The sequence below is a fragment of the Mustela putorius genome, unplaced genomic scaffold (assembly GCF_011764305.1).
Source record: "Mustela putorius furo isolate JIRA1106 unplaced genomic scaffold, ASM1176430v1.1 tig00003845_pilon_pilon_pilon, whole genome shotgun sequence".
Lineage (NCBI taxonomy): Eukaryota > Metazoa > Chordata > Mammalia > Carnivora > Mustelidae > Mustela > Mustela putorius.
Window position 1 is genome coordinate 90,065,571 of NW_025421998.1, and position 26,814 is coordinate 90,092,384.

At 36.8% G+C, this 26,814-nt stretch overlaps 1 long non-coding RNA gene across 1 annotated transcript in view; it reads left to right on the forward strand.

The window, feature by feature from the left end:
- The window catches only part of LOC106004499, a 54,777-nt gene extending 33,936 nt beyond the window's left edge, over positions 1 to 20,841 (forward strand). Inside the window, exon 4 of the long non-coding RNA XR_001177519.2 lies at positions 20,697 to 20,841. This is a non-coding gene — a long non-coding RNA (uncharacterized LOC106004499). The remainder of the gene's footprint in view (positions 1 to 20,696) is intronic.
- The last annotated feature ends 5,973 nt before the right edge of the window (positions 20,842 to 26,814 follow it).

A 26,814-nucleotide genomic window follows, 5' to 3' on the forward strand; every position in this document is an offset into this window, starting at 1 on the left:
CTGTGTGTGTTGGGGGGGGTACTTAATAATGTCTGCTTTTTCTCTTCAGAAAGAAAATAATAATTTATTCAGATTAGAACTTTGTAGACATGCAAATGGACTAAATTCCTTTGGATTATTCACTTGTGCCTGATCTACAAGAAAAAAAAAAAAAACAAAAAACCTGTAATGTAAGCTACAAGGATGCTATATGTTTCTTAGAAGATGTAGTATATGGCTAGGTAAAAACAGTATGATCTTCCTCATGGTATGAAAACAATTAGGGACAATACCAGGGTGGTGAGCTATATTGGGTTTTTTATTCACTGATTCTTAGGCCCCAGGGCTAATCACCTTTGGGCAGATAACCAAGATTCCCATACCAGTCTGATAAACATAATTAATTAGTAATTTTCTTAAACTAGAGATTTTAGGTTCTACCCTGGAGCCACTAAATCAGAATCATAGCATGCTTGGGAACTACTGCTCCTGAGGAATTATTTTTAGGATTTAGCTTCCTTTTTCTGTGATTCTAAAGTTTAGAGGAATCCTGTGGAATGCATGTAATGCATTCTAATGTTACCCCTTTTTATGGGACTCTCAGTCCAGATGATTTTTAGGTAGGTATGGAATATTTCTCTCAGTCTCATGGCTGTACTTTTTCTCAAAAGGCTCTTCAGAGGCAGAGAGAGATGCAGTGGGCAAAGTTAGAATATGGGAAGGAAAGGCACATTTAGGGAAAGATGAATAGGTAAAAAGTTGTTTTACATTGTTGGAGAGGAAAAAATATTTTGTATCCTTCAAGATTCTTCTAGCCTTCTAAGAATTAAATCAATGTGAGACAGATTAACAAGGGGAAAAAATTTTTTAATTACATGTTCACAGAGACCCAATAATAACATTGAGATCAAGGAAATGACCAAGGCAGGCAGCTTTCATACTTTTTAGACAAAGAAACAATAGATCTGTGAGGAATTGACAGGACAAAGAAAATTTATGTTTGGGAGCTATAGTTAGTAAGGAATTCTAAACAGAATTTGGGCCGGGGTAATAAATTAATAAAAGCGACAAGGTTTGTTTATACAATTTTCTTGGCCCTGAATTCCCTATCTCTGGTGATAAGGATGTCTCTTTACCTCTTGGTACAGAGATGGTACCTTTCCTATGGGAAAATGATTTTTCTGCATTTTGGAGAAAAAAATGAGGTCAGAGCAGTGTGGCACTTGCTGTTTCTTTTTTTTTTTTTTTTTTTAAAGATTTTATTTATTTATTTGACAGAGAGAAATCACAAGTAGATGGGAGAGGCAGGCAGAGAGAGAGAGGGAAGCAGGCTCCCTGCTGAGCAGAGAGCCTGATGTGGGGCTCGATCCCAGGACCCTGAGATCATGACCTGAGCCGAAGGCAGCGGCTTAACCCACTGAGCCACCCAGGCGCCCCTGCACTTGCTGTTTCTTAAGTAAATCTAATTTAAAACAATATGTCAAAGTGGCACATTGCGGGATAACCTGCCCTTGGCCTCACAACATACAGTCGTGAGAGGTAATCAGATAGGAAATATACCAGTTTATCAGGCTCCAAAGAGCTGTCAGTGCAAGGCTTGGCAGCCAGGTTTTGGCAGCAGGAAATAGTGTTGGTGGAAGTTTGATAGTATGCACTCATATAGGAAGATGACTCAGTTGCAGTGGGCATTAGTTGGTGAGCAAAACCAGTGTTGTTCATCACCATAGTCCAGCCCACCTGGTTGGGGATGGCAACTGTGATGGTTGAAAGCAAGAAACACGTGGAAGAAGTGCTAAGTGAAAGACAATGGCTGACTCTAGGGAGCAAGGGAGAGAGAGACCAAGAAAATGACAATTCTTAAAGCTTGTGCTTTAGGGACAATAGAGGGATTGGGAGAGGTATTTTATTTGGGAGGGAGAAAGGCTTGGTTTTGAACATAAATATTACTTATTTATTTATTTATTTATTTTTTAATGGTAGCAGGGAGCCTAGGTGGCTCAGTTTGTTAAGTGGCGGGATCTTGATTTCAGCTCAGGTCATGATTCCAGGGTCCTGGGATTGAGCCCTGCCTTGAACTCCATGCTCAGTGGGGAGTCTTTTGGGGATTCACTCTCTGCCTTTCCAGCTGCCCCTCCTCCACCTCTCTCTCTTTAAAATAAATAAAATAAATCTTTAAAAAAAGAAAGAGATAGTAGCAATCCCGCAGGTGAGAAAGCCATGTGCCTGACTGACACTGTGTAGAAGGAGGATATATCAGAAGGGCAAGTTTCCTTCCACATTCCCTGGGCTAAGTATGTTGCTGGCCACACACATACATTTGACTTTTGAATGGCTAGTAAAATTGGGGAAGAAAAGACAAATGCTTTTGAGTTTATTTAATGAGTTCAACTTTGGTATAAACAAAAATGGTTTTATTTTGGTTTCATTTGTTTTTATTTATTTTTTATTTTTTATTTCTTTTCAGCATAACAGTATTCATTGTTTTTGCACCACACCTAGTGCTCTATGCAATCCGTGCCCTCTCTAACACCCACCACCTGGTTCCCCCAACCTCCCACCCCCCGCTCATTCAAAACCCTCAGATTGTTTTTCAGAGTCCGTAGTCTCTCACGGTTCTCCTCCCCTTGCAATTTCCCTCAACTCCCTTCTTCTCTCTATCTCCCCTTGTCCTCCATGCCATTTGTTGTGCTCCACAAATAAGTGAAACCATATGATAATTGAATCTCTCTGCTTGACTTATTTCACTCAGCATAATCTCTTCCAGTTCTGGCCATGTTGCTACAAAAGTTGGGTATTCATCCTTTCTGATGGAGGCATAATACTCCATAGTGTATATGGTCCACATCTTCTTATCCATTCGTCCAATGAAGAGCATCTTGGTTATTTCCACAGTTTGGTGACCATGACCATTGCTGCTATAAACATTGGGGTACAGATGGCCCTTCTCTTCACTACATCTGTATCTTTGGGGTAAATACCAAGTAGTGCAATTGCAGGATCATAGGGAAGCTCTATTTTTTTAATTTCTTGAGGAATCTCCACACTGTTTTCCAAAAATAGATGCACCAACTTGCATTCCCACCAACAGTGTAAGAGGGTTCCCCTTTCTCTACATCCTCTCCAACACATGTTGTTTCCTGTCTTGCTAATTTTGGCCATTCTAACTGGTATAAGGTGGTATCTCAATGTGGTTTTAATTTGAATCTCCCTGATGGCTAGTGATGATGAACATTTTTTCATGTGTCTGATAGCCATTTGTATGTCTTCATTGGGGGAAGTGTCTGTCATATCGTCTGCCCATTTTTTTATATGTTTATCTGTTTTGTGTGTGTGTTGAGTTTGAGGAGTTCTTTATAGATCCTGGATATCAACCTTTTGTCTGTACTGTCATTTGAAAATATCTTCTCCCATTCTGTGGTTTGCCTCTTTGTTTTGTTGACTATTTCCTTTGCTGTGCAGAAGCTTTTGATCTTGATGAAGTCCCAAAAGTTCATTTTTACTTTTGTTTCCTTTGCCTTTGGAGACATATCTTGAAAGAAGTTGCTGCGGCTGATATCTAAGAGGTTACTGCCTATGTTCTCCTCTAGGATTCTGATGGATTCCTGTCTCACGTTGAGGGCTTTTATCCATTTTGAGTTTATCTTTGTGTATGGTGTAAGAGAGTTGTCGAGTTTCATTCTTCTACATACAGCTGTCCAGTTTACCCAAAACCATTTATTGAAGAGACTGTCTTTTTTTCCACTGTATATTTTCTCCTGTTTTGTCAAAGATTATTTGACCATAGAGTTGAGGGTCCATAGTTGGGCTCTCTACTCTGTTCCACTGGTCTATGTGTCTGCTTTTATGCCAGTACCATGCTATCTTGGTGACCACAGCTTTGTAATAAAGCTTGAAATCAGGTAACGTGATGCCCCCCATTTTATTTTTGTTTTTCAACATTTCCTTAGCGAATCGGGGACTCTTCTGATTTCATACAAATTTTAGGGTTATTTGTTCCAGCTCTTTGAAAAATACCAGTGGAATTTTGATCGGAATGGCATTAAAAGTATAGATTGCTCTAGGCAGTATAGACATTTTAACAATGTTTATTCTTCCGATCCAAGAGCATGGAATGGTCTTCCATCTTTTTGTGTCTTCTTCAATTTCTTTTATGAGTGTTCTGTAGTTCCTCGAGTACAGTTCCTTTACCTCTTTGGTTAGGTTTATTCCCAGGTATCTTATGGTTCTTGGTGCTATAGTAAATAGAATTGATTCTCTAATTTCCCTTTCTGTATTTTCATTGTTAGTGTATAAGAAAGCCACTGATTTCTGTACATTGACTTTGTATCCTGCCACATTGCTGAATTGCTGTATGAGTTCTAGTAGTTTGGAGGTAGAGTCTTTTGGGTTTTCTATATGAAGAATCATGTCATCTGTGAAGAGAAAGACATTGACTTTTTCATTGCCAATTTGGATACCTTTTATTTCTCTTTGTTGTCTGATTGCTGTTGCTAGGACTTTTAATACTATGTTGAACAAGAGTGGTGAGAGTGGGTATCCTTGTCTTGTTCCTGATCTCAACAGGAAGACTACAAGCTTTTTCCCATTGAGGATGATATTTGCTGTGGGTCTTTCATAGATAGATTTTATGAAGTTCAGAAATGTTCCCTCTATCCCTATACTTTGAAGCCTTTTAATCAGGAACGGATGCTGGATTTTGTCAAATGCCTTTTCTGCATCAATTGAGAGGACCATGTGGTCCTTCTCTCTTCTCTTATTAATTTGTTCTATCACATTGCTTGATTTGCAAATGTTGAACCATCCTTGTAGCCCAGGGATGAATCCCACCTGGTCATGGTGGATAATCTTTTTAATGTGCTGTTGGTTTCACTTTTTTTTTTTTCTGCAATCACCATATTTAAATATTCTGTAGATCTCATTTTCATGTCATTTGATGACATTTCATTACAGATTCCATGGTTTCCTAATCATTTTGGTTATTAGAAGAATCTCATTTTGGTCATTTAAAAACTCTCTTTCAGATACCAAAATCTAATTCTATATGATTTAAAAGTAGAGTCTGAAAATCCGATTGCACTTTCTACTTCTCACCGTTTTGGGGCCCTAGGGATGCATAGGAAAGGGTACAATCTGTCCCCTTACCTTTTCTTATGTTTCACTTTTCCTCCAATGGTCCAGCCCTCAAGATTATGTTGGGTTAAGAGGACAGATGGGTGGTAGTAAAAGGAGGTAAGCTATTACCTGGCTGAGGTTTTGTGTACCTATCTGTTAACAAGGCACACAAAAAGTGCCTATCTCCTAAGTATATATTTTGGGATTCTGTGGTCAGCCCTTTTTTTTTTTTAAATTTTATTTATTTATTTATTTATTTGACAGAGAGAGATCACAGTAGACAGAGAGGCAGGCAGAGAAAGAGAGGGAAGCAGGCTCCCTGCGGGACTCGATCCCAGGACCCTAAGATCATGACCTGAGCCGAAGGCAGCGGCTTAACCCACTGAGCCACCTAGGTGCCCCCTGTGGTCAGCCCTTTTTAAAGTTCTCTCTTTTCAGTGGTTTTCTGACATGGAGGATATGTTCTCTGACTGTGTATAGTTGTCTATCCCACTCAGGTCCTGCCTGAGCAAAGCAAAGTTGGATGAAAATCAAGCAAAAGTCTAGTCTCTGTCCTCTCATGGCTCACTCTCACCAAACAGCATCTTCAGGGGGTGTGTTTAAGACATCCTGAGCCTGGTCTCATTCATTTGGTTCTTCCAACTACCAGAAGTGCACATCAAATCCCTCTTTTCTTGCTTTGCCATCAGGTTGCTCAAGAACATCCTCTTCCAGAATACTCTGGGCTAGACATAGGCATTAGTCTCTATGACATTCTTTGTCCCCAAGTTTCAGTATCAAATGTACAGTTCTCACAATACATGGGCTTAGGCCTGTGAGTTTCTGAAGCTCAGTAATAATCCGGTTGGGGAATGAGGCATCTGTCCTCTTTTCTTCCAGACCTCCCATTATCTTGAAGGGTAGATCTCTTGGAGCCACTTTCACTTTGTTTGGAGGAAGGTAGGACAGAAATATGGTAGACGTACTCCCCCACCCCCAAGCCTATGGTTCCTTGATTCTTTGACTTCCCATTGAATATCCAGTCTTTTCTCTCTCTAGGGTGTGGGTAGTAAGGGGATGAGTTTCATCCACATTTCAATAAATCCTATGAGGTTACATATGCTGATGTCTCTTTAGAATATGGGCATTTCAGTTGCCTATTAGCTAGCTAAAAGTCTGAGAGAAGAGGAAAACCCCTCAATATCTTAGTATATGATATAAACCAACATCATTTACTAGTTCTGCTGAGTGCCAGATACTGTTCCAGGGACTGAGGATCATTTCAAGGTCTTTGCTTTTGTTATGTTTATATATTCTTGGAGATTGGGGAGAAGGTACAGGAAATAGGAAATAAATAGGAAAATAACAAGTTCACATCCATATTAACTATGCAGAGTTAAAACAGGGGATCTATCAAGTGACAGGATGAGTAATCTGGAGAGTGTGGGGCAGGCAATGAAACAGAGGACAAAGCTATTAAAGCTATTAAGTGTTGATATTCACTTGACATGTTGCGGCCCTGGGGATAGTTAGGCTTACACAATAGTACTGGTGTCAGCAAACTACAGCCAGCCAAGTTAAACCTGTCATTTGTTTGTGGCCATAAAGTTTAATTGGGCCACAGTCAAATGCATTTGTTAACATGTTGTCTGTGGTTGTTTTTATACAAAAACTATAGGGTTGAGCAGATAAGAAAGAGATTATATGGTCTGTAAGCTAAAATATTGACTCTCTGGTCCTTTTCACAACAAGTTGGCTGACCCCTAATTTAAGAATAAAATGTATCTGGGATGCCTGGGTGGCTCCTTGGTTAAGCGTCAGATTCTTGATTTTTTTTTTAAATAAATTCCCTTTTTTGATAGAGTTTATGTATTTATTTATTTGTCAGAGAGAGAGTATGAGCACGAGGGGTAGGGGAGAGGAAAAGGGAGAAGCAGGCTCCCCACTGAGGGAGGAGCCCAATGTGGGACTCAATCATGACCCCACGATCATGACATGAGCCGAAGGCAGACGCTCAACCGACTGAGCCACACAGGTATCCTGGTCATGATTTAAGGGATGAGAAGTCGAGCCCCAAATTAGGCTCTGTACCCAGCGGGCAGTTGCTTATGGATTCTCAATCTCTCTCACTCTGCCCCCCCCCCCCCGCTCACGAATGCATGCACTCTGTTTCTCTCTCTTGAATAAATAAATAAATCTTAAAAAAAAAAAAAAAAAGAATAACATGTGTCATAGTGTGGAATATACTAAGCGTCTGAATGACATACCAAAGCGGAAGTTATTTTTATTCTTCAGTGAATTACCAAGACATATTTATTCCTGCTGTACATTCAGCCCATGACAGAGTCATTGAATGCCTACATGCAGTTGCTTCATACTAATTAGAATTATGTATCATACCTGTTTATTGAATAAGCATCAGCAACCACAGGGCTTTGCCTGGACTGCTTGTTGGATATAGTTAGCCTCTCACTGTGATGGAGTATTTGATATAGATAATGCAGGATCTATCATAAATATTAGAGCCCTCTCACAGCCAGCTTCAGGTTCTCATTTACGGAGCATGAGTTTGCCAGCTTTTGTGCCCAGAAATGCCGTCAGAGATGCTTAAGACCATTTCCTTGCATATATTATTTCTTGCTGTTTGGCTCCTGTGAAGTATTTTTAAGTGTTTTTCTTCTCTAATTTGTGTCCTCTGCAAAATGTTTGTCAAATATTGATTCTCTTCCACAATGGGGCTTGAATGCAGCTGATGGTCGTTTTGTTTCACAACTTTGATTCATGCAGCTCTGGCTGCTGCCAAAGTCCTTCTCTGTGTACCCAGTTCAGCCCTTGACCTCAGCTCTGTGCTGGGAACAGGGTTTGTTTAATGGCTGCAGCTGGGGGACCACACATCCTCTTCCTGACTTATAAGTTGGGCTGTGAGAGAGCTTTTCATCTATGGTCTCAATGCCTTCCCTCGTTCTAACTGAGGGAATACAACAGCCCTGCTGTAGAAGATATAATTATTTTCCTTGTTTGGTGCAGAAGCAAACAAGGTAAAATGAATTTGTCCAAGTTCATGTAGGGAGTCCTCAGTTATCCCCAAACCCTAGCATATGGTGCTACTTTTTTTTTTCTATCAAATATGCAGATGAGACTGGCCCTTTTTTGTGATCACAATGGTCCGGCTGCTAATTCCCCCTCCCCCACCATCCCGTTCCAAGTCTTGTTATGTCTTTCCTATTGTTATGCACCAACTTCTCCAGCAGCTTTCTGGATCTTTTCTCCTGATGTGGCCCCACTTCTGTTATTTCTACTAATTCCAGGGCTTTTATTACTAAACTGTTTCTGCAGGGGTCCTAGATGCATTCAAATAAGCTCAGGTGTCCTCTTGCCCTCATGCCACAAATTGGATCCCTCAGAATCCTATCTTTACTGCCAGTCTTTAGCATGAGCAGACTCACCTCAAAATGTAACATTAATTTATCTGGTCTACTTTCTGTCATTGTTCTTTCCTTTTTTTCCCCCCTATTCTTGGCCTTCATTTGTATTCTCTGAAAGCATATGTTTCATGAATTTGATGTGTTTTCCCTTACTACTTTTCTTCTTCTGAGTGATTCCATGATTACGCTTTTCATGACCTATGTTCCTTCAGACAGTCCAGAACATTCCCTATCTCTACATTCCTACATTGGATGTTCTATCTCAACCACAGAGAGTAAAATAGAAAGTTTGCCCAGATTCATCTTCAGAATCCTCTTCATTACAACAGAATATTCCACTTTTCCATGTGTTATAGTCATTCCTGAATTCTAAGGAAAGAGAGGAATGGGAAATCTTTGCTCAATGAGTTTTGTTAATACTACAGTTTGGAAGCTCATGCTGAAAGAGAACCAGTCCCATCATGGAATGATTGTGTCTGCTGGATGGATCCTGGAAGTTGGGCAAAATATAAGGAAATATTCATTATGTATTTTCCAACTGATATGATCTCTCAGTTGAGAGATGAGTACCATGAGAGGAATATAAAATTGAGCCTCGGGTTCATTTTTTAATATTTTATGTTTTATTTTCTTTCTTTCTTTCTTTCTTTTTCTTTTCTCTTCTCTCCTTTTCTTTTCTTTTCTTTTCTTTTCTTTTCTTTTCTTTCTTTCCCCAGCCCCTCAATTCTTTTTCTATACTGCTTGTCCTAGTCATCTTTGTGAAATTTGACTCTGAATCTGTCATTGCCTTGAAATAGTCATTCTCTGGCAGGATTCAGTACAAGCATCACATCCTCTATTACTTCTTTGATGATCGCCGTCTCTGCCAGAAGAATTGACCATCCTTTCCTTTCTACTAAAGCAATATGAATATAAGATGTATTACCAACCTCTTCACTCATCTTGAGGGCATTGTGCATTATTTAATGGCAAATTTGGAACTGAGTCCTGGACCTCAGATATAGACATAGAAATAAATTTTCAGACTCCAAATAAATATTTGAAATAACAAAATCCTGCTTAATCAACCCCCATGATAAGCCTCAGTGGTATGTGGGATATAGACAAATATATTAAAAGCCAAACCTACTGGTTTATTATTTTTAATCCAGCTAAGTATCTTGAATGGGAACTTAAGTGTTACATGCTTAAATTATAACATAAAATATTGTGATACCTAAATGACATGTTTGATCCATTTGAGCCTCTGATTCTCCTATTCATAACTAGCCCAATGACACTACAAATATTGTTAAATTTATTCTTTAACACTGTATAGCTGCGGTGCTCTGCTTGGAACATTATCTTAAACAAGGAGCATATGGGAAACAAACCTTATTTTCTGTGCTGACAACATTTGATATATCACACTTTTAGATAAAGTAGTAGCCTGCAGTAAATATTGCTTTTTAAATATTGGAAAAGGTGTGTGCCTTCCCCATTAGAAAAGACAAATAAAAATAAACAGAAGAAAAAGAAATTATGTGTGAGTTATTCTCCATCTCCCTCCCCCAAAGCAGGGTCTTATCTTTTGGGTACATTTTCATCTAATATCTTTCCACATATTGTGTTTCTATGACATTTTTTACTCATTTTTAAAAAATATATAGGATGCATTTTAGCTCTAATTTTTCAACTCACTTTCAAAGACTGTTGAAACTAGGAGGGACCAAGAAGGTGATCCCATTCTGAATGTCTATTTTACTTACTGAGAAACCGAAACTACACGAACGTTACATACCTAATAAAGTGGAGAGCCAGAGCTTGGTTTTTGATGTCTCTAGATAAAACTAAATTCTGCTCTGAAATTGAAACACATTTATAAAACTCAATTATTGTTTATATTATTCATTTTGGGTTAGTTTAGCTTTAGTGATGGCATGACATGATTAAAGAAATAACTTTACATAAATAGAAGTCTAATATTTTGTCTCCAGTGTGCATTAGATTTTATTAGATTTAGTCATGTCATGCATTCGTAAAATCTGGCCAAATATCTAGAGTAATATAAAAACAGAATGAATCCTGCTTGGGAAGAAAATTCGTGGTATCTATCATTTCAGCAAATTGCTTAGTTTAGTGTACTGGGGGGAAAAGGGAAAAAGAATCTTCAATTGTGATGCTACACATTTCAAAGCAACATTCAAAGGGCTTTTGAGGGCAGGAAATTCATCCTGTCAGAATAACGTCAATGTTAGTCAATATCATTAATTTTATTCCTTTGTGTTTAGAGGACTGACAGTAGTCACCCATCATCTTTAGGTCAAGGAGTGACAAGGAATAATGCAGGATCCTGGAAAAGACATAGACAAAGTATACCCAAGGGCTCAAAGTTCCTGATGTTTTTTTGTAAATTAGAAACCTAAATCTCCAGAGTAGAGTTTCCACTTACACCTACTGCAATGTAAGCCTTTTATTTCCACTCAAAAACTTTAAAAGTAATGGCTACAATTTACTTGCCATGTTCTTTATCTTGATTCTTCCCTTCCCCATCATTTATGCTTAGGTGTGTATATATAGAAGCTTCTTCCTTTCTCATCACCCATCTCCTCTTGCTGAGCTCAAACTAGGTAACAACCGCCTATCTGGGATCAAATGTTATACTCCAAGCCTCTCATCATGACAACAGTGAACACATCAGGCACGAGGAGGGAAAGGTGGCTAATTTTAAAGAATAGAAGCTGTGATTTGGATACAAATAGGTTAGTAATAATCCCTGAAGTACCTGCCAATTTAGAATGGGGTGGGGGGAGCCAAATAAGCAGAATGATTATGATATAGTTCTTCATAAGGACTTGAATATCGTTCCTTTTATGACATCAAGGCAAAGAGGTTGTCCACTGCATATGAGCATGCCTCCAGGGAGAGATGACCTCTGATATTTTTGGCAACCAAACCTGTAGTAGAAATTTTCCATGGTTTCTGGCTTTGGGCTGCCTATAATCCTTTCCCATTGGACCTAAACTAACAAGGAGGAGACACTCATTTTCTATGACAATGGAAATAGGTCCTCTGCCTGGACATATCAGGCCCCCACCCCCACTGAAGCCTCTCTCCGCTAAAATAAGCATATTTTTACTTCAAACTTTTCTGACATGGCAGATCTTTCAGACTTTCTAAACCTTTTTGGTTTAGATGTTTGTAAAGGTTATATGTTATATGATGTTTGGAAAGGTTCTAGAAAGAACCTTTCCAATGTGGTAAACTACCTTCAGTGGGGATGATACAGAGGTGTGTTCTGACAGAGATTAGACTGGTACTGACATGTTACCTTGTCCCGATTGATACTTCACTATGAATTCACTGCAATATTCCCTTTCTTTTTGGTAGACTTCTCTGGTAGACTTCTTTTGGGTTTACTGCCTATTATATACTATCTCCTATTGCATATGTTATTTCCAAAATCTATTATGTTGACTTAGAATTATACAGAAGTGAATTGTCTTACCTAGATTTCTGTTAATTTCCTTTTAGATTTTATCAACCATCCCATTTTATTAAAGATATCTTTGGATCAAAAGTGAACATGAAATGCTCCCAGAGGACAAGAGGGAATACTTGGCTCTTGACTCTCTAGTTTCTTATGGCCATTTGGGGAGACGATGTTGATTTCTTCTGGTTTTTCACCAGTGTGTTCAAAGTAGGATATTTCACTAAGGGCCATGATCTATGAAGCTTTTAGGATTTCCCAGTGTATTTCTCAGACGCTTGACTACAGTCTTACACTTTTTAAAAACGTGTTTTACTGTGAATATTTTTATATATATACAAAAGCAAAAAGAACAGTATAATAAATTCAACATATCATTCTTTGACAATTCATTTGCATTCAACTGTTATTAATACCTGACCAATCTTGTTTACTCTGTACCTCTACTTACTCTACCTGCATTGTTTTTGAGTCAAGTTTAGAAATCATATTTTATTTTTAAACATTTTATTATATATTTTAAATGATAATATCTCTTCATTCTAACAAATCCACCATGTCATTGTCATAACTGAAAGGCATTATCAATACTTCCTTAGTGTCATCAGATATTCAAGCAGTGTTCATATTTACAGAATTATCCTTTATAACCTTTTACATATTTTTTCTTTGCATTTTTCATCATTCATTCATTCATTCCTTTTCCCTCCACCCTCTTCCTTTCTTTCTCTCCCCCACCCCCATTTTGTTTCTTTGAATCAGTATATGTATGGCAACTGGTTAGTATATTTCTTGTCTCTTAAGTCTTTCTTCATCTCTGTCATTGTGTGTGTGTGTGTGTGTGTGTGTTCTGTTTTCTTTTTTGGTATGTTGTTTTTAAAGGGACCATATATATATTTTTTGGTCTTGTAGTTTTTCCCACAATATGAATTTTCTGACTGCATCCACATGGTATCACTTAATATGTTTTGTGTTTCTCTGGGATTTCCTACAATTCATTAGTGAGATGTATGGATTCGTTTAGATTCATGTTGCTATTTATTTGTTTACTTTCACAAGACTACTTCATAGGTGGTGCTAGGCTGTGTTTAGCTATCAGGAGGTAGCCTCTCTTTCTGGGACATTAGAAGCCCTTGAAAATCATTGCGTAAACCTATTATTCCATTAGAGGTTGTATGATGTTCATATGTTAATTATATCATTCATTTCCATTTACTAGCTGGAACTTACATAAAAAGAAACATTCTCCTTCAACTATTGTGTTGCCATGTTGTACAGATTTCATAAGAAAAGTAGGGTAGATAGTCAATTCCCTTTATATGTCAGTCATAAAATAATGAAGCAGTTCTCTAGTATCTCCCAAAAGTGACCAGTGGAGTGTGTGTGTGTGTGTGTTGTGTTTAGTATCTCTATGCCCTCATAGATTCTATCTATGACACATATTCTGTTTATTGGTCCTTATATTGTCCTTTCTTTGGCCCGTACCCATTTTGTTTGGATTCTTACCCTTTTTCAAAGACTGCTCATCTCTGATGATGTCATTACTTTCTGATCTCCCAGAGTCATGTTTATATACAGAATATTGAAGAAGTTGTAAACAGAGACCATTGTCTCTAATGGGTCAAGAGATCAGAGTATCTTCCTTGAAGGAACAAGAGGAGGCACCTTCAGAGCCAAATGAATATATATTTTGCTCTCTAAAGCAAAGAAAAGGTTTTTAATTAACCAAGAAAGAGGACTATGGTTAAATACTTGGTTTCATACTCAAAGATGAAACTTGGGGTTGCTCTTACGGACTTTTCTTGGATTGTGGAATAAGTCTACTGCTAAGAAATAATAATAATACTGTAAAATCCCAGCCAACCAAACTAACAGTTTGAGATTAGACATTTGTTTAATGTGTTGTTGACCCTGTGTTCCATGTCTATAATAGTGCCCAAATTATGTAATCAGAGAGGCTAGTATACATTCAAATTATGATAAAAATATCACACATTTGTATGATATTTTGAACTTCCTTCAGTGCTTTAACATACATTATCTCCATTTGATTGCAGTCTTTATGACAGATGTTTAAGGGGAAGAATTCACTCAAGGATTATGCTAGTAGATAATTCCTGGGGACATCTAAGTGAATGTTGCTTCTCTGTGGTTTAAAGGATGACAAAATACATGAAATAGTAGACAGAAGTCTTCTGACTTCATTCCAGTAGATTTGGTATTGTATGGGGGAAAAAAGGAAGTTAGTTAGGGTTATAAAAATATAGTAGCATATTTCTCTCCCAACATATATTATTTTTGTAATATTCATACTTATGAGCTCAATTGGATACACCAAGGATTTTTGTGCCATGATGGATGTCAACATGGTGACTTCACTTACTGCTTTCACAAGTTAGAATATTTTCCCCTCTTATGTTTCATTTATCTCACTTAAAATTTTTTTTTTGTTTTTTTTTTACCCCAAATTCAGTAAGAAGTCACAGTACTGAATATCTCCAACTATTTCAGTGACATGTGAAAATGCAGTAACATCTTTCTGAAATCTATTTGCACAGAGCTATACTTCTGGGCTTGAAAAAACTCTAAAGAGCCGTTTGTACTTAGCTTCACCTTTACTATGGCACTAATCACTGCCTTATTTTTCTATTATGGTTACTGTTGTTGCATGCTTTGTCTCTACCACAAGATTATGATTTCCTGTCCTAGTTCAACAGATACTTATGGAATGAGAGACAGACTATATTTGAGGCATAGCCTTAGATGGTGTGCTGAGTGTTGAGAGGATGATTGTGACTCAGCCCCCACTTACGAGGAGATCCAGTTTAGTGGCATTAGGGGAGGGGAAAGATGCATAAAGACAGCACATCACAACACAGTAAGTGCAGTGGTGAAGATCCGTGAAGTGTAACATGGAAGTAGAGGAGGAGAATGCCTGACCCAGCCAGAGGCAGGCAGGAGCTAAAGTTACTGTCCTTCTACTCCAGGTGCTTAGTACCCATGAGCGTAAAACAAGACCTCATTGTTTATCTCAACTGCAGTTATGTTGAGATTCATTACTGTTCTGTGAGAGCAGTGATTACTGTATTATCACCAATTCATTTTCATCAACATGACTTCTTTTACAGAATATAATTCTTAAAAAAAATTTGTTGGACACCTTTTTCCAAAAAGGAACACAACAATATAGAGGATCTAGAAGCAGCTTCTGCTAGGATTTGAAAGCAATCTGAAAGCATCTTTCACCATCTCAGTAGCCATGCTTGGTGCAGCTAATTTCACTAAATGGGTTGTATTTATCTTCCTGCCTTCCCATACTACCAGATGCCATTACCATAACCATCAAAGATTTTTTTTTGAACAAGTGGAGTGTCACCTATTTCTGAAAAATTGCCAGAAATGATTCTGAATTCCAGATCTTGGGCTTAGCATCACTAAGCTGGACAAGGTAGGGTCAGCTGTCCTTATTATTATTTTGTTATTCTCACTAAATAGGTGGTTTGAAAAACTCTGCTTTCAGAATCTTTTCAAAAGGAATTGCTGATCAAAGAATTTTCCATTAAATGGATGAGAGTATTGACCTTAACTGAAAGATCAAATATTGACATGCCACCTCTAAGCATCTAGATCTTAATGGCCTCTGCCTACAAAGCCCTTTGATATAGCTTTCATCTTCAAATGTATATAAACTGTGAGGTTTGAAATCTGCTAAGGTGTCCTAATTACAATTAGTTGTTTTTATGGCTACCTTTAGCAACATTTTTTACATCAGATTATTTTATTTGAATGCTTGTAATTTCAGCAACTCCAAGGCTCCAGAGGCTTACTATATCTACTTTTTGGCTAATAGTTGGCACTTGTTAAGTGATTAATGAGGTCAATGAGTTATCCAATATCCTTTACTTTTCCAACCACTGACACTTACTGTAATGATGATGCATTTCAGGTCTAGAACACCCTCAATGTCCATCAAGGACTGTTGAAAGGAAAGTAAACCTCTATCCTTCAGTGACAGTTTTTAGGAATTTGCCATTTCTCTGATTTATTTATATATTTTTTTCCTCAGTCTCTGTTTTGTTGTCCTCTTTCCAGTTTTATTTTTAGGTGAGTATTTCCTCTGCTCCTATGCTACTATGGATTTCACAAAGCTAGTGTCCCACTCCATGTCCCAAGATAATTAAATATTATATATACATCAGGCTATACTTAAAGAAGAGCCTCAGCCCATCTGAGATATGACGGAGTTAGATTAACAGTCTCTACCATATTCTCTTCTAACTTCTCATTAAACAAACAATGATAAATAAAAGAAAAGGATATTCAATTATATTTGGAAATTTTGGGTGATGGCCAACAATTGGACTGGGAAAAATATCTACTGTTTGTTATACATGGATCAGCTTTTATGCAGAAATCACAATTAGTTCATTAAGTTCATCTTATTATCAGTTTAGTCAACAAAATACTGTATACACTTGACTTAAGGGAAACCCAATACTGAGCAGCTGCTTGGTAGAAATTTAGAATTTGTCTTCTGAACTTTCATTCATGTTTTTTCTTTGTACCTTGTATACTATTTATACTTCATGGGAGATGCTATTCCTGCACTTAGTTAGAAAAAGCAATTCCTGGAACAAAATAGGGCATGTGTGAACATAAATAAGCAGTTGGGAACCATACACAATGGGGTAGCCTATCCTTAGAAACCTTATGTAGATGAAGGAGCTATCAGCAAATGAGAGAGACCTCAACAAAGGACTTGTTCAAGAGATATACCATATATGGTCAAGAAGAACTACAGTTAATTAAATTTCTTTAAAGTAAAAATTCTTGTATAGTTGGATAACCATGAAATTTAAAGACAGATGAATGGTGTAGGGTTGGTAGTAAGAATTTTTGTAACTAACAAGGAACAGCCACTTGAGTATTTGGGAAAAATTGCACTTATTTGAAATACAGTTCCACAAAGCAAGAAACAAAATTAGAATGCATCTTCTTTGTCATCCCACAAAATTATGGGAAGCTCAAGCACACATTTGACAGTCCTTAAGTTGGTAATTGACAATTTTTAAGTTTTTTATTTTAAAAATGAAATCAAAATTTCTAATCACTGAGGAATTGAAGTATATAAAACCTAGACTATAACACAAGGTAGATGACAAAGGAAAAATTAAAGGAGTATAAAATTTTAAGTGTAAAATTTAGGCAAGTATAACTATTATGACAAAATATTAAATGGTAGAACCTACTTTTTTTGGAATTGTATTAATATCAACACGAGATACATAACAAGATACATAACACAAATATAGAGAAAGAACTGACAGGAAAGGTCAATAATATAAACAAGAAAAGAGGTGTCCATATTATTAATCAGACAATGTAGAAGTAAAAAAAAAAAGGCAAAGAGAGACACTCTATGTCAATAAATGTATTATAAAACAGATTTAATTTCTACTGTGTTACCACTCAAAACATATTATACAAATCCTATTAGTTATGTTTTGAGATGATATGTTTTGAGGAGGAATCTCTTTGTAGAAGACTTTCATTCCTATTGTATAGTACAGATCAACAAGACATAACACTGATTTGGATGAGATAAAGGAAGCTCAAAAAACACACATCTCTTCTCATAGAATACAATTATGACTCTAATTGAATTGCATGAATAGTTTTGGTTGGATAATATCTTCAGTTTGGGAACTTATTTTAATTTAGAAGTTGGGGGAAATTTCACAGACTAAAATAAACTGGTGGCATTAACATTTTTAAGAACAACCAAATACTGGTGCACCATCATTGTCAAAGGTAAATTTGGGCATGGAGGCATGAGATGTTTAATCCGTACAGTTGACATTACTGTTTTGCTTCACATATTAATGACACTTGCTCAGTTGTTTTGTTTTGTTTTCTGTTTATCTCACCCCACCTCTCCATGTTACAGGATATCCTTTCCTTGTGTCTTATTTGGGAAAAACTAAAGAGACTACTACAGGTGACTGGGACACAGTTACCATTTTATTGGCAAATAAATACCACTACTTTTGATACTTCACTTTAGAAGATAAGGAAATTAGTGCCTCCACCCTTCTTTTACTTGTTCTGCAGTCCTATCTCATAATTTTGGCCATTTCTACTTTTGTTTTAATGCTCCTAAAGTTGATGTTATTTATATTATGTTATATAGCTATCATGAAGTCCTTTTAGAGTATGTGATTTGTCTCTGGATTGATACTAGAATTTCTAAAAACTAAATTGAACAGCACTGACATTATAGGACCTGTGAAAATACTATTTATTGCATTTCTTATTTCTTAGGTTGCTCCTTGGTTTGTTAGCCAACTTCATAAGGAAGAGTGTGTGAGAGAGAAATTTTTCAAGTTCTTATGTATCTGAAATTACTTTTAGCCCACGATGACCGTTGACTGATAATTTGATAGAATATGGAATTCTTGGTGAAAATTATTTTCATTTATTGAAAGAACTTCAAAGGCATTGCTGTATTGTTTTCTTGGATTTAGGGTGACTGATGGCAAGTATGCCATCAGTTTGATTATTTCTTTTTGGACTGTTGTTTCTTTCTGTTTTTTTCCCTGTGGTTTTAGGATCTTCCTTTATCTGGGATGTTATGAAATATTGCAATAATATTCCTAGAGCTAGGTCTTCCTTTATTTGTGTGGATGGCCTTTTCAATCTGGAAACTCTGAGAAAATTTCAGTTATTTGTCCTTTAATAATATTGGTGGCATTTTTCTCTTTTCCCTTTTAGGCAGGTGTTCTCCTAGATTAATTTTCTGGCTTTTACCTTTTGTCTTTTCTATTTCTGTGTTTTGTTTTTTTAAGATTTTATTTATTTATTTGACAGAGAGAGATCACAAGTAGGCAGAGAGGCAGGCAGATAGAGAGAGAGAGAGAGAGAGAGAGGAGGAAGCAGGCTCCCCACCAAGCAGAAAGCCTGTTGTGGGATTCGATCCCAGGATCCTGAGATCATGACATGAGCTGTAGGCAGAGGCTTAACCCACTGAGCCACCCAGGCGCCCCTCTGTGTTTTTGTTTTCATATTATGGATGATTTTCTCAATATTCTTTTTTTAAAGATTTTATTTATTTATTTGACAGAAATCACAAACAGGCAGAGAGGCAGGCAGAGAGAGGAGGAAGCAGGCTCCCTGCTGAGCAGAGAGCCTGATTCAGGGCTTGATCCTAGGACCCTGGGATCATGACCTGAGCCGAAGGCAAAGGCTTTAACCCACTGAGCCACCCATGTGGCCCTGATTTTCTCATTATTCTAAAACATGTATTTATTTTTCTTTACCACTCACAGGGTTTGTTGTTGTTGTTGTTGTTGTTGTTGTTTACTACTCATGTTTTAAATTTTCAAGAGTTTTCTTGGGTTCTCTGGACTTTTTTCATTGCTTCTTGATTTTTGAGATGAACCAACTTTTCAAAATCAGCTGAAAAACTAATTGGAGCCTTTTAAAAATTACAATTTCCTCCCAATTCATAATTATTCTCTGGGACATTTTTCCCACTTGTTTACCTTGGTCTCTTTTCTTTTTAATCTATCAAGTTTATATGGCATCTTCTGACTGCCCATTAGAAAAGATAAAGAATTTTCATGATGATAAAATATTATACACAGCAGAACCAATGTAATGTGGTTGTAATATTAAATCATTAGGTACGGCTGACTGCTCAAAAGTGAATTTTGAAGATTCATTTTTCAAATGGATTACCTTTATATTCCTTTGAATCATCAGTGATTCTCAAACTTAGTTGCATTTGGCAGTGGCCTTGAGAATTTTGAAAAATACTGATATCTAAGTCTCATCGGCAGACATTCTGAATTTTTTTTTCATTTTTTTTGGCCAGAGTTTGGGGTGGGCAGTACACATAAAGGGGTTTAAATCTTGCAGCTCATACTCTTTTGATCTATATCATTATTTATTTCCTACTATTTCTTCTATCCCATGTTGTTCCCTTTTAAATATTCCCTCTTTTAAAAAATTCCACTGAATTTCCTTCAAGTAGATTTTTGATAATTTTTTGGGTAAATTTTTGTGTCCTTGTTTACTAAAAATGTCTTACTATAATGTTATATTTGATCGACAGTTTAACTCCGTATATATTTCTAAAGCCAAAGCATGCTCAAACAAATTATATTTAACATATAGTAATGATGATGATAAGTCTGATGTCAGGCTGCTTTTTTTATTTTTGTAAGTTATATTATATCATTTTTTAAAAAGCTTTTAATAGTTTGTTTTCATTCTTGGGGTTTTGAAATTTCAAAAGTATATGTCTTGCCGTGAGTCTATTTTTCTCAGCACTAGGAAGCCTCTTTCAATGTGAACATTGTCATTCATGAGCTCTGGGAAATATCCTCTGACTTTCTTGGTAATCTCTGGTCCCTTTTTCTCTCTTCATCCTCTGTTTCTGAAACTGTTTTAGCAATGTCCAATAGAAATATAACGCAAGCCACGTATGTAATTTCAGGTTTTCAAGTACTTATATTAAAAAAAAAAACTAAAATGAAACAAGTGAAAAGAATTTAAATATTATATTTAGCCTCATCTAACAAAAATCATTTTAATATGTAAAACAATTTTACTATATAAACAACGTTAACATTATTAATGAGACATTAAATTTTAAAGAGTTTTCTCCAGTTCTCTCACCTTTTTTCGTTGCTTCTTGAATTTTAATATGAACCAACTTTTTTTATTTATAGTAAGCTTTGGAAGTATCCTGTGTAGAGCAAAGGAAACAGTCAACAAAACAAAGAGACAACTCATGGAGTGGGAGAAGATATTTGCAAATGACATTATGGATAAAGGGCTGGTATCCAAGATTTATAAAGAACTTCTAAAACTCAACACCCAATAAACAACCCAGTCAATAAATGGGCAAAAGACATGAACAGATACTTCTCCAAAGACACACAAATGGCTAACAGACACATGAAAAAATGTTCATCACCATTAGCTATCAGGGAAATTCAAATCAAAATCACATTGAGATACCACTTTACACCAGTTAGAATAGCAAAAATTAACAAGACAGGAAACAAGTGTTGGCAAGGATGTGGAGAAAGGGGAACCCTCTTACCCTGTTCATGGGAATGCAAGCTGGTACAGCCACTCTGGAAAACAGTATGGAGGTTCCCCAAGATGTTAAAAATAGAGCTATACTATGACCCAGCAATTGCACTACTAGTTATTTACCCCAAAGATACAGATGTGTAGTAAAAGAAGTGGCACATGTACCCCAATGCTCATAGCAACATTGTCCAAAATAGCCAAACTGTGGAAGAAGCTGAGATGCCCTTCAACAGATGAACGGATAAAGAAGATGTGGTTCATAAATACAGTGGAATATTACTCAGTCATCAGAAAGGATGACTATCCACCATTTACATCTACATGGATGGGACTGGAGGGGATTAAGCTACGTGAAATAAGTCAAGCAGAGAAAGACAAGTATCATATGATTTTACTTGTATGTGGAACATAAGGAATAGCATGGAGGACCACAGGGGAAGGGAGGGAAAACTGAATGGGAAGAAATCAGAGAGGGAGACAAACCATGAGAGACTGGACTCTGGGAACCAAACTGAGGGAGGGTTATGGAAGGGAGGGGGTTGGGGAGATGGGGTAACAGGATGACGGATATTAAGGAGGGCAGGTGTGGTGATGAGCACTGGGTGTTATACAAAACTAATGAATTGTTGAACACTACATAAAAAAATAACGATGTACTATGTGTTGGCTCATTGAACATAATAAAAAATATTTTTTAAAAAAATATCCTGTGTAGTTTACAATTATGACGTATCTCCTTTCAGACTGACCACATTATTCCTTTTTTTAATTTAAATTCAATTAGCTAAATATATATATATGTATATATGTATGTATATGTGTGTATATATATATATATTTTACATATTCTTTACCCATTCATCTATCAATGGACATCCAGTGTTTGCTTTTATCTTGATGAAGTCCCTATAGTTCATTTTTACTTTTGTTTCCCTTGCATTTGGTGATGTGTCTATCAAAGGTTGAAGGGGTTATTGTCTTAAATCTATCTTAAATCTATCAATTTGGGTCTAAATTGCCTATTTCACCCAGGATCAGTTTTGCTTAGCTTATTGTATATTGTTTTATGTAGGCAATTTATCTTAAATATGCAATGAATATTTGCTTTTAGTATATATTTATGAATGAAGGATTTGATTGATTAGTGTAAATGATGGGCATGACCATGTGCTCCCTATAAATACCATATTGACAGGTAGATTTCCCTGAAGCTGCACTGGAACTTAAAAAGGCAACCTTCAAAACAATGAAGATTGTAATCTCAAGTCTGAATGTGTGTGTGTGTGTGTGTGTGTGTGGCTGTGTTGTATATGTACGTGTATAAGCTCTTGGACTATTAAATTTCCTGGGGATGAGGAAAGTGTCTTTTTTAATCTGTATTATACACTCCCAGATTTTTATACCATGTCTGATACATAGTAGACATTCAGTAGCTCAAATTAATACATTTAAAATAATAATTAATAGTAGGCATTAATAATTTGAAATAATATTTTTATTCCTCTTTGCTGCTTCTTTTAGTTTTCTGTCTTTTGCTACTTGATCTTTATTTTTTATTTATTTTTTAAAATATTTTTATTTTATTTATTTGACAGACAGAGATCACAAGTAGGCAGAGAGGCAGGCAGAGAGGGAGTAGGAAAAAGGCCCCCTGCTGAGCAGAGAGCCTGCCATGGGGCTCAATCCCAGGACCCCGGGATCATGACCTGAGCCGAAGGCAGAGGCTTTAACCCACTGAGCCACCCAGGCACCCCTTATATTCTCTTCTTACTTGGAAACTATATAATTCGACTGATAGTTGCTTATATAACTTAAGAAAGTGGTACATTTAAAGCTATATTTCAAATATAAATGGGCTTACATATGTGTATGCATATATGTGTGTAATGTCAAACATAAAAGCAAATATACTGACTCCTTTCATAACCCATAATAAAGTTAGTTCATTGATATAACCTAATTTGTCCTCTTTTTCCACTTCTGAAAGGCATGTCTATGATCTTAATACTAGTCCATTACCAACAATTCATTATTTCTATTAAATACACAGCTTTCTTTAGGGATTTATAAAATATCTATCTATCCTTATTAGGAATATTGTTATTGATCTTCTTACACATTTATTCAGATTTAATGCTCTCTGCCAGAACTTTCTTTCTATAATTAAAAAAAAAAAGATGTATTTATTCACTGTAGAGAAAGAGCATGTGGGGAGGGAAAGAGGAAGTGGGAGAGAGAAACTTTAAGACTCCTTGCTAAGCTCCGAGCCTGATGTGGGCTTAATCTCAAGACCCTGAGATCATGACCTGAGCTGAAACCAAGAGTTGGATGCTCAACCAACTATGCCACCCAGGAGCCCTTTTCTTTCCATAATTTAACTACTTAATCAATTAAAATTTCTGTATTCTAAGGCAGCTTTCAATTCCCAGGATTTTCTATCTTCGCATAGGAGTGAAATAAGGAAACTACTGTTATAGTTTCTGATTTTTTTTTTGTTTGGTTAGGAAAATGTTTTCCAGCTTATGAAAAATATCTTCCAGTTGGAATACAAACTAAAATAGTTGTAGAATTGTTGAATTACATATTTTTGTTCCCAACACGTTGTAGATCAATATCCTGGCATCTAACATTGGAAAAAGTCAGAGGTCAGCTTTATTCAGTTTTCTTTCTGAATTATATGCACATACTGCTTGGGTGATTAGGAAATTCTTTGTTTTAAGATTTCTGTAAATTCACTGAGATATGGTTTAGTTCACATTGCTTTCAATTGTCTTGTCTTTGAATCTGACTCTTTAGGTCTTCTTTTATTTCAGGAACTTTTTCTCATACTTGAAAAAAACTGTTTTCCTCCTGTGTGTTTTAACATTCCATAAATTGGATCCATTGCCTTTTCTTCTGAGTGTTGTTTTCTTTCTGCCTAGTGGTTGTGATCTCTTTATCTTTTTACTCTGAATCAAGGAAAACCTTTTGGTGAAAGTCATATTTAAACTGAGAACTCAGCTATGAGAAAGATATTGCCAAGGAAAGGTATCAACACATGGCTGTATACAATGGCTATATACCAGGCTACATACAAGATCAGGGACCAGAGAAATAAAGGACATGGTTGCTATCTTGAAATAGCTTATGGACATAGTGAGGCATCACAATAAATGAACACACAGTACAATATTCTGGTAAATCCTAGAAGAGTGGTATACTCAGTAATGATTCGGAACTCAGAGGACAGGCATCTAGCATGGCCAGGGGACAGAAGCTTAGATAAATCATGTGAGAGTTGGTATATCAGCTGAGTTCTAATAGAGGGAAGGAGCCATCCATTTGGAGAATGACCAGAAGGCTGTTCCAAGGAAAAAACAGCAAAATCGGCAGAGCCTTGAGGTGACAAGAGAGCAGGCTGCTTTCAGGAAGTGCACTCTGTAACCGAGCTTCTCAAAAGTGCTTTGATTAATTTGGGGATCTTTAATGGGCTAAATCTTTTGTTTTGTAGCACTGTATGGCTTTGGGTCTTCTCCAGTCATGAGAAATATAGCTCTGTATTTTGCATGTGTTCATTTAAACAAAGCATTTTAATGAAAGCTGCAATATCCTTGGAACATAACTACCTCATTGTATGAGCTTGTTCTGCATTGTTGCATGTTAAAATGAATCATTGTGTGTAACACTCCATATCTGGGAGATTACTCTGTAGATCCATATTTGGTTAGGTTTATTGAGTTTGGCTCATGGTATTAGCATTATTACAGAACTAATAATGGATGTATGTTTCATTCTCCACTGGCAAAGGCATTCTAGTTGTAATATTGGGAAATAGCTCAAGAGATATATTCTATAAAAATATCCCATTTACAGTCTCTAGTGGAAAAATAAAAACACTCACTCCTCTGGCATTAAAAATTTAAGTTTACTGAAGTGAATTTAATTTTGTGACTAAAAGGGATATTTTATTGAGTCATGCCAGGTAAACGTTTGGAGAAAAGTTAGGGGAGAAGAGAAACCAGGGTTGGTACCAGGAACTAGTGATCAAGTACTCAGCTACGAGGTAAGCTTCAGTATCACATGCACGATCTATCAGCTGAATAAGAAAACTCATGGGCCTCAGATTCAGATAAGGAATTTGTCTAGGACACACTTGGATCCCAACTCTGTTCCTGTGTTCTCTTTCCAGTATATAATATGGAGAGATACTAATGGAGCAGGTTTAGACGACATTTGTGAATGGTCAGTTCAGTGAACCCTCCCCATGGAAAGCCTATTTCTGTCTTTATGGTTCAGAATATATGGGAGGGAGAGGAGGGGCTGTAGCTGCTATTGCTTTTATTTGGATAGATTAAAATCTCTGAAAAAGGCTTTTCCCTCCAACACACGTGTTATATGATTAGGGCATCTTCAGAGTTCACTGGATATTTGAGGGAAATCTATAGATCTCTAGGCTGTCATGGAGGGAGCCAGTTCCCTGGGCTATTAGGAGAAACTTTATCCCTGTCCTCATCCCAACTGACCACTTATACTCCTCAAGTAATTTTCTACCTTTTTTTTTTATGTTGTTCATTTATTATCTTTTTCATCTGGTACCTCAGAGGGCTTTGAAATAATAATGTTTAGCAGCAATTACTAAAATATATCTTTAGGGATAGACATACAAAAGAGGGATCTTATAATATTTATCCCATAAATATTTGTTGAGCAGCTACAATGAGCCAGGCTCTGTTTTAAATGCAGGCAATCAGTAATAAGCAAAAAAAGATAAGGTTCCAGACTTCATGAAAGTTATGTCTTAGTATTTCCACACAATCTAGATAAGTCATAGGATCAAGTAGGGGACATTGACAAGGCAAGCCTTCGTTAATCCCTGGGTTCCCTACTCTCATATTTAGTGTTCAGAGCACGCAGAAGTTGGGGCAGTTGTTTTTAGATGGTAAGTGCTAAAGAAAGCATCTGTTATAGGGAGCCATAAAAAGAACTTAACCAGGAGCCCTAGCTAGAGAGTAAAACATCCATGAGGTGGCTGGGTGGCTCATTCAGTTAAGCATCTGACTCTTGATCTTGGATCAAGTCTTCATCTCAGGGTTCTGGGTTCAAGCCCTGTGTTGGGTTCTGTGCTGGGTATGGCACCTACTTACAAAAAATTGTAAGAAAAACAAGAGTAAACTATTTGTTTTAGGAAAGATAGCATAACTTCAAATTGCTTTACAGACCTACCTGAATTTTATGATCTTTAGTCTCATTTTTAAGTACTTGTTTTCTGGGGTGTCTGGGTGGCCTAGTTGGTTGAGTGGCTGACTCTTGATTTCAGCTCAGGTCATGATCTCAGGCTCTGTACTCAGTGGAGAATATGCTTCAGGATTCTTTCTCGCTCTCTGCCCGTCCCCCAGTTCGCATACTCTCTCCAACATAAGTAAGTAAGTAAATAAATAAATAATTTTTGTGGTACTTATTTTCTTTTTTTATTACCTCATTACCCTTCCACCATTAAAATGGCTCAGTCACTCTATGTTCCTTGTCTCCAGGGATAGATAAAACAATATAATTCAAATAACAAAAGACTTTCTCTCCAAGTTGTGTTTTAAAAGCCTAGCTGCTGAGGAAAACTAAAGCACATCCAACAAAGGTAAGAGAATTGGGAGAGTGAAGTAGAACCAATTGGAGGCAAATCCTCAATTTCTCCAGACTGGCTATCCCCCTGGATACAGCCTAATATGAGGAAGAATTCCCCACGAGTTCTCTGGGATCTGAGAACAAGACTGA